The sequence below is a fragment of the Pelmatolapia mariae genome, linkage group LG2, assembly GCF_036321145.2.
Source record: "Pelmatolapia mariae isolate MD_Pm_ZW linkage group LG2, Pm_UMD_F_2, whole genome shotgun sequence".
Lineage (NCBI taxonomy): Eukaryota > Metazoa > Chordata > Actinopteri > Cichliformes > Cichlidae > Pelmatolapia > Pelmatolapia mariae.
This window is the reverse complement of record NC_086228.1, coordinates 24,820,820-24,830,501: the sequence shown is the minus strand read 5'-3', so window position 1 is coordinate 24,830,501 and position 9,682 is coordinate 24,820,820. Positions and strand designations below refer to the sequence as shown.

At 38.5% G+C, this 9,682-nt stretch overlaps 1 pseudogene; it reads left to right on the top strand.

Annotated features, from left to right (window-relative positions):
- The first annotated feature begins 2,078 nt into the window (after positions 1 to 2,078).
- LOC134634127 (high-affinity choline transporter 1-like) lies at positions 2,079 to 9,605 on the top strand (annotated as a pseudogene).
- Positions 9,606 to 9,682: the final 77 nt, after the last annotated feature.

Below are 9,682 nucleotides of genomic sequence, written 5' to 3'. Positions count from 1 at the left end.
TGTAAAGACAGACTGCATGGCTAGGTGCTTGAATTTAGTTCCATTTAGTCCTTCCATGTTTAATACTCTTACTACCCGCATAGCAACTGGAACTTCTTTGACTTTAGAGGGCAAAATATTTCTTCATAACCCTGTTCCCCCCCCTAAAAAAAACATTAGGACATGTACAGTTTAAATAAAAGAATTTATTTTTACAGGAAAAAAATATATGACAAAATTATAGTGAAAGGTGGAATGTTTTAATGTATCTATAACACGTTGGCAACAAAGAGCTTCCCCTTATGAGACTCTGTGAATACCATTTCTTAGTAGTAAGGTGATGCCTAAATACATACAAGACTTGTATGGACTTGCTGGTAAGACCATATGAAATGTAAATGGATGCTATTTTTTTTATTATCCACCCAAGCTGTTCACATTGCTCTGGGTCCCTATATGACTTTTTAAAGAGTGATAAAACATTTCACTCATTCTCGTTAATGTTAGATGACCTGATTCAGCACAGAGGCCAGTTACCCGTAGCATCCTGGTGTAGTTCCTTTTATTTCTGTTTTTTTTTTTTTTTTAATCAGCTCTTTCTTGGCATTGTGGAGTAATTGGCAAATGCAATTATCTATCAGTTATCCGTCTGAGTAGAGAGGGGAATAACAAAGTGCATCAGGTAGAGCAATTTATTCAAACATAATCATCTAACAGCCCATCTCCTGGTATTTCCACATTCCCAAATCTGTGCTGGGAGACAGCATACCTTCACAGCTCCTGAAGGAGATGCACTACCTGTGAAACCTGGATGGGCTGCAGGTACCGATTCATACTAACAGTACTGCTAACACCACTTAAACTGGAGAAAAAAATCATTCAAGAGGGGATCAAAAGGTGTCTGTGGTCACTCCCTGAAACACATTTTTCTTTTGCAGGGGCTGCAACTGTTGTCATTTTCATTAAACAATGGATAAAGATTCGTTTTATGGATCTTTTGTTGTAAAAACTGTCTAAATCTGTTTGCTAGTTTTAGTAAGATGAAAATAAAAACACTGGCTTTTAGTACTTCCAAAGCAAAGTGTCAGCAGTCATTTCTGAAATGCTAAATTTAAAGGCATTTTCTTTTTCAAATCAAACTGCAAACCTGTTAATGAAGACTGAAATCTCTGCAAGGAAACAGTGGCAGTGACATGAACTTGCATACTTTATGGATCACGCCAAGTAAAGAAATAAAGTTTCTCACAAAATGCTGTCATCCATAAAAGTGTGTAAACTTCATATCCTTCATTCCAATAAAAGTGGACGTCTGCCAAACAATGGGCTGGATTTCAACAGTACTACAGACTGCTGCCTCCAACATACCATGAGGCTGAATCCACACCTCTTTGAAAACAGGTTTACAAGTGGAAAATTACAAATGTAAAAGGAGTAGGATTGTTGAGCTGGACTGAAAGTTAGCGAGAGTGATAGAGCACTAGCAATAGATCAGACTAATAAAATGGTAACAATTCCAAGTTTGCAAGAAATGTGCATTACTGATTACTACAAGACTTGTAGCATGTTGTTTCACACAATGATGGTAACTACATTAAATTGATGAATATTAATAAGTATTAATGACAGAGCATGTCATTAATGATGCTACTACTATTAATAACAGTAAAATCACAAGCTTTAATTTTCTAAGCTTCACTCAAAGTGGCAGTTTTTTTTAGACAGTTGCTGCTCAGATTGATTTGTTAACTCCATATTAATTTCACTATTAGTATAAACTCAAAATTAGTCTATGCAGCTCTGGTTATTCCAACAGGTAGGACTAATAACTTCTAGTACATACAGATCTTGTACTAGATCTGTATGAATGGAACTTTAGAGAGCATCAATTTGTCAAGTTAACCTACCTACAGTTTTGAGATTATCTGAACAGGGATCTGCTCCTATTTTTCCTTTGTGTTCCGTTTGAGAGCTTTGTTATTGAGCAACACCACTCCAGCTCTACATCAGGAGGCAGGTCATGCTTATTTAGCAGTAGGTATTTGAGAGAGCTAGTGGGAGCTATTCTGCCTGCCTGCCTGCCTGCCTGCCTGCCGTGCACGATGACCCTCAACATCCCGGGCCTGGTGGTGATGGTACTGTTTTACCTGATGGTGCTGGGTACCGGACTGTGGGCCTCGAGGAAGTCCAAGGGGTTAGAGAAAGACAGCAAAGCAGACCGGAGAGAGATCACGCTGTTGGGCAACAGAGGGATCAGTCTGGCAGTGGGAGTCTTCACCATGACAGGTTAGCATGCAGTGTGTAGGATAATAAATATATCAAGGTATATCAATCAAAATGGTGAATGTCGGAGAAATTTTAATGATATATATATATATGTATGTGTGTATGTGTATATATGTATGTATATATGTATATATATATATATATATATATATATATATATATATATATATATATATATATATATATATATATATATATGTATATATATGTATATGTGTGTGTGTGTGTGTGTGTGTGTATATGTAGTCATCAGAAAGGTAAATAAACACTCCAAAACCTAGAATTTTCTGACGGTTATTTCTCGGTTCAGGTTTTAAAAGGTTAAATACATAATTACATAACTGCAGCAGCCACATATGCAAACACCAACGTTGAAGAGCAAAGCTGTAGTGAGCCAATTTTTTTTCTGTTCTGTGCAAAAAAGAAAAGAAATAAAGTTGGAGCTCGATTCTCATAGAAGATATCAAAATTTTTGCATGGCTTAGTTTGTTAAAATTAGTTTAATATCATTTAGTGTCACTGGATGTGTATTCTGCAAACAGGCACCTCATTTTGCCCTTTACATTATTCTTTATTGGTAGTGAAAAACAATTATGAATCAAAGCTTGGTTGGTCATTCTATGGCACAGGAATCATGCCTGTAGATATTTATTTTAAATAGTATTTTGTTCATTTCTGAAGAAATACACCTTAAAACAGTTAAAAATGGCTCCTACAAGTTGGCTTGAGGCTGTTCAGAATGCTGTTGCTTTAGATTTGATCTGTCCCAACCTGCATCTGAGTTTTTATTTTATGACCTTATGCGGTCTCTTAATCTCTCGCTCTTCTGCCAAGTAATTGATTTATACTGCTGGATAACACCAAATACTGCTGTGTTTGATGTTATCTTTCCAAAGCTAATAGTGTCATCAGTAAAAATAAAAAAATTAAACTAGTTGAACTTACATTAAGATTTCGCCCATTTAGCAAACGGGCACACTTAATAAGACACAATAGCAAAGACAAAGCATGTTTTGTGATTTGTGTGTGTGTGCACGTGTGTGTGCATGTGTGTTTGCACGTGTGTGTGCACTCATGCTGTGCTCCCTGTAGCTACATTTATAGGAGGCGGCTTCATTGTTGGCCTGACGGAGATCGTGTACACTCCAACTCTGGGACTCACCTGGGCGGTCATGCCAGTGACAACAGCGCTGACTTTTATTGTTGGTAAGTTTTACAGCGTGTGTGATTTCATTTCAGTGTGTTTCCAAAGCTTCATGCAGTATGTTCCTGCACAATATCAGTATTTTGTTTAGATCACATTCTGGTGCGTTTGAAATGTCACACTGACCCTCATATGATGCTGCAAGTGGAGGAACACATTCAACTTAGTAAAAACTGTAGTACAGCATTTATGTCCATCACTGGTAGACATAAATCCTAGATATAGATGGACCTGATAAACGCAGATTCATTTTATTAGTGCAATAATGGATTTGCATACGATTATTTAGAATATATTAAAAAGGAACTCTGCTGATCTAACAAATCAGTATGAGATCAGTGGAAAAGTACTGCAGACATGGAAAAAAAAACTGATATAATGCCTTTTACAGTTCCGGGAGCTGGAAGTCAATACTGTGACTGACTGATACAAGTTTAAAAATTTAAAAAGTCTGGGTGTGGAGAAAAGTTTTGGCAATGCTTTGTAACAAACAAACAAACAAACTATCTATTATGAATTTGACAGATTTAAAGAACATTAATTATCAGATCACAGACTTCAAGCAGTGGCACTCCTGTGCAGGCGAGAACATAACTTTTCCTCTCTTTTTGTGATTGATCCATTGAGGTGGACTTTTCTTTGCCAAGCCAATGAGGGAGAGGAAATATGTGACAATGATGGACCCCTTCCAGATCAAGTATGGAAGGTTAATAAGTGGAGTGCTTTCTGTGGCTCTGGTAATTTCTGATGTAATCTGGGTGACAGGAACTCTTATCGGCTTAGGTAAGTGGAACCGATGCAAAGGAAAACAATAAAAATAACACAAACAAGCTTAAGACACTGATTGTGCACCAGAGTAATTATAAAGATAAATGTTTTTGATATATGACCATGTGAAATGCTCAGACGTGTTTTAAGGGTAATAATCACAGGGAAAGTCTTGCAAGGAATGCAGGATTTTAATTATATTACTGCGAGGGGAGACTCGCAGCTGTTGTGCTCCATAAAAACCAACCAGGTCCCTGTGCTTTTTGTCAGTCTTGCATATTTTAAGTCTGCGAATATTACACAGAAGTTATGAATCAACATTTAATTGACTCACATTGAAGTGTGCTGTCGGTGTCACCTAAAACTGAATGGACTTGATTCTGTCACTCCTGTAGGAGCAACAATAAGCGTGATCCTGGGTTTGTCCTACACGGTTTCCATTTGGATCTCTGCCACAGTAGCCATCGTTTACACATTAATGGGAGGCCTCTACTCTGTAGCCTACACAGACATCATACAGCTAACTCTCATATTCTTCAGTATGGTGAGTTTACATTAAAAGTTTTTGACACCTAAGTTGGTCAACTTTGGCTCACCACAGCAGCAATCCCAGTAATTTATAAGGCAAAAATGAAAATTGTGAGAGCTTCAAACGACTGGTTCCTTGTTTATTTTTGTAGTGGCTCTGTGTCCCTTTCATCCTGATGAGCCCACACTCAGTTGACATTACCAAGACTGCTTTCAACTTTACCTACCAGGCACCTTGGATTGGTTCTGTGGAAAAAGAAGAGGCATGGCTATGGACTGACAATTTATTATTATTGGTAAGAATTAATTCTATCTTTTGCAGTAATTCCTAATTATTGGAGGAATAGATACCTGAGAGACCTCCACTGCTTTGAGGTAGTGGCTCAAGGGTCCAACAAGAAGCAACAGATGCATTCCTTTTTTTGCTTATTATATGGCTTTCTGTAACACGATTATAACAACAAAATCCAAATAAGTAATGTACTTTGAAAATGCAAATGAGCCACATCGTAACTGTTAGTGTGCAGTCAATCTGTGGATCATGCATGAATTGGGCTATTTCACTTAATCAGCCCACTGTAAGATCAGCCAGTGGATAGTGAAATTCCTTCAGTGTAGTTCAGTTCAATTTCATTTATATAGCACCAAATCACAACAACAACAGGAAAACCGAGCAAGCGCTGTGCCGACAGTGGAAAGGAAAAACTCCCCTTTAACAGCCTTTAAACCTCCAGCAGAACCAGGCTAAGGGAGGCGTGGCTATCTGCAGCGACCGTTTGGGGTGAGGAGAGGCCGAGAGACAGGTATTATTAATAAGTAATGATTCAATGCAGAGAGGTCTGTTAACACATAGGGGAGTCATGGGAATCCCCCAGCAACCTACACCTATTGCAGTATAACCAAGGGAGGATTCAGGGTCACCTGATCCAGCCCTAACTGAAAGGAAGGTTTTAAGCTTAATCTTAAAAGTAGAGTGTCCATCTCCTGAATCCAAACTGTAAGCTAGTTTCACAGAGAGGAGCCTGAAAACTGAAGGCTCTGCCTCCCATTCTACTTTTAAATACTCTAGGAACAACAAGTAAGCCTGCAGTGCGAGAGCGAAGTGCTCTAATGGGGCGATATGGTACTATAAGGTCAGAGCCTTCAGCTTTTAGGCCCCTCTTCTATGGAACCAGTTTCCAGTTTGGATTCAGGAGACAGACACTATCTCTACTTTTAAGATTAGGCTTAAAACTTTCCTCTTTGCTAAAGTGTATAGTTGGGGCTGGATGAGGTGACCCTGAATCCTCCCTTAGTTATGCTGCAATCGGTGTATGCTGCTGGGGGATTCCCATGATGCATTGAGTATTTCCTTTTCACTCACCTTTCTCACTCAACATGTGTTGATAGACCTCTCTGCACATTTGTTATTAATCTCTGTCTCTCTTCCACAGCATGTCTTTATCCTATCTTCCTTCTCTCACCCCAACCCTGAGCCTGGTTCTGCCGGAGGTTTCTTCCTGTTAAAGGGGAGTTTTTCCTTCCCACTGTCGCAAAAGTGCTCATAGGGGGCATATGATTGTTGAGTTTTTCTCTGTATGTATTATTGTAGGGTCTACTTTACAATATAAAGCGCCTTGAGTTGACTGTTGTTGTGATTTGATGCTATATAAATGAAATTGAATTGAATTGAATTGAATTCTTATTTTCTTCAATCAGTGATGAAGATGTAAGATGTTCTAGCTTCACAGAGGGCTTACTTATAAAGCAGCAAACTATTTATAGACTAAATGATGATCTTTCTTTCACTATTTTGATACAGCTTTAAGTGTATGGGTTAATTACCCCAAAATGTATGAATCATCTTTAATTAATTTTTGTTTGCTTGTTTTTTGTTTAAATGTATGGGGAAAGTTCTCAATAAAAAAACTTTATTTAAAAAAAAAACATACATACCTCAGAGGCAGGTATTGTATGACAATATGATATCATTTATTGTGTGATATGGTGATGTATAATATACTGTGTGAAGAGTGTGTGAGGTTTATTTGTGCAGCATGACAAACTGTACAGATTACTATGACTTGGCTATTAAAAATAAATTAATGGCATCAGTCACAGATTTAAAGTATTGTAGTCCTTAATTGTAATTTCTTTTTGAAGGGTTTAGGTAACCTTGGATATCAGGACTTCCACCAGAGGACTCTGTCAGCCTCCTCATCAAACACAGCCAGGATCACCTGCTTTATTGCAGTTCCTCTAGTCTTCATCCTTGGAATCCCATCTGTGCTGATTGGAGCAGTCGCAGCATCGACAGGTACAACAACAGAGTGAACAACAAGTGTAAAAATATTAATGAATTTATATGACTTTATATAACATTTTTATGTTTTTATCCCAGATTGGAACATGACCTTATATGGCTCCCCATCCCCCTTCGAGCGAGGAGAGGTTGGTCAGGTTCTGCCAATTGCTCTGCAGTACCTCACTCCAAACTACATCTCCATCATTGGTATTGGAGCTGTAGCTGCTGCTGCGATGTCCTCAACAGACTCTGCGCTATTATCCGCAGCCTCCATCTTCTCATCCAACATATATAAGAACATCCTAAGGACCACAGTAAGAGACCTGAAAGGAGAAGATTAGAGTTGTGGTTATGTCTTTTCTGTTTCAGTTTCCAGATTTTATTTTATTTTGGGAGTTTTTTTGCAGGCATCAGACAGGGAGCTCCAGTGGGTGATCCGTGTCACTGTGGTCCTGGTGGGCGTGGCTGGCACATCGCTCACCTTCCTAAACAACAGCATCATGGTTTTTTGGATCCTGGGCTCAGACATAACCTACACCATCATGTTCCCTCAACTAGTCTGCGTCCTCTTTTTTAACATCTCCAATGGTTATGGCTCCATCATGGGCTTGCTAGTTGGAGTGCTGCTGAGATTGCTCAGTGGTGAACCATCCATAGGCTTACCTGTTGTCCTTCACTTCCCGGGTTGCACTCTTGAAGATGGCGTGTATGTCCAGCGCTCTCCAGTTAAGACTATCTGCATGTTATTCACTATCTTTGTTACTTTGTTGTTCTCCTACCTGTTATCACTGCTGTTCAATAGAGGATTGATTTCTGAGAGGTGGGACATATTCAAAGTGAAGGCCAACAAACAATCACAAAAACTAACATTAACGAGCAATGGCATCATCAAAACAGACAAGGAGGAGAAGCCTGATGGTCAGAATGAAACTGAACTAAAGCTAACCACCAGTCAGTTGGAGTGACAAACTAATGATTTAGTGGGATGCAGATGTGTTTTTTATGGTGATATATTATCACACCTTCTATTTTTATGCCAAACATTTTGTGAAATGATCATGTTGGCCACAGGAACTTGGAGGAATTCATTGTTTGTAATCAGGGCATGGTTTGTTCCTGTTTAAGTCCCTGTTTAGGAATACTATCATTGACTTACTTAAAAAAATACTTGAACCTTCTCTTTTTAGCACTTATATACCAATCTCAAAAGTTATTGCTTAGAAAAGGTTAAGGCTAAGCAGCTTACAGCTGTTGTACACAAATACTTCATAAATTACAATCTTTCTTTTGTAGAGTTCAGTCCAGCAAAATAGCGCAGTGTTACAGTCAGCCGTGTCCCAGACTTTGACACTGCTGACCATCACATTATGCTTGATAGACTGAGATACTGGGTATGTGTTTTGGGGTCTGCTTTGAAGTGGCTTGCTTCATATCTGTCTGAAAGATTCTCTTCCATGGTTGCTTCTAAATTCAGATCTCCTTCCACTTCTCTTGCCTCTGGTGTGCAACAAGGTTCTGTTTTGGGGGTCCTATTGTTTCTGGTATATCTGCTCCCTCTTCAGTATATTTCTCAGCGGTAGCAACAATTTTCTCAAGCTTAACAAAGAAAACAGAAGTTGTTACTGCCCCTGACAGACTTCTGCCTAATTGAAACTCTTGGTTCCCTTGTCACTTTTCAGGACGCTTGGGGTAACTTATGACTCAGCTTTGACTTTGGATTCTCACATTAAGTCTCTGGCATGTGCTTTCTTTTATCATTTAAGAAAGATTGGCAAGTTGAGTTCTTTTGTGTCACGCTCTAAATTGGAAATTGTTGTTTTTCACTCGTCTTTAAAAAGTTTCCTTGGAACATCTGCACGTTATTCAAAATGGTGCTGCAAGGCTTCTGACTAAGTCTTAGTACTGACATACACGTGTGAGTGCTTCAGTTGCACTGAGTTCTGTTGCACTTGGTCCCGATTAACTTCAGAGTCCACTTTAAGATTCTGTTTTAGAATTTTAGAGCTGCTGGCTGTGCATCACACAGTGCTGAGAACTAAGACTGAGCATTTGCAGCAGTGACCCCCAGAATCGAGCGCTCTCTCCCACTGACACTCAGATCTGTGGGTCTTTTTTAAAAAATCAGCTAAAACCTCGTCCTTTTAAACTAGCTTTTTGTTTTTGTGTTTAGCATTTTGTTGTAAAACACTTTGTGATATTTATCTTTAATGGTGCTACATAAATAAAAGGTCACTTACTTTATTAACGTTTTACTTGTGTGATTGCACCTCTGCATTCTCAGTCATTTTTAAACACGTTGCTGTCATTAAATTTGAAACCAGCATTGTTTTTTAAACATTTCTATTTCTAACATTTCTATGTCGATTTGAAATGGTGTCTTTTTTTTTAAACAAAGGTTTAAATAAAGGGGTTTAAATGATTTGCTGCTGCATTATGTTTTTACACAATTTCACTTTTTTTAAAATGTCATTTTGCATTATTGAGCTTGTGTCTATTGTGTTGTGTTTTCAGATTAATATAAATGTCCTGTATTTGTACAGCGCTTTACTTAGTCCCTAAGGACCCCAAAGCGCTTTACACTACATTCAGTCATCCACCCATTCACACACTGGTGAAGCTGCAAGCTACATTGCAGC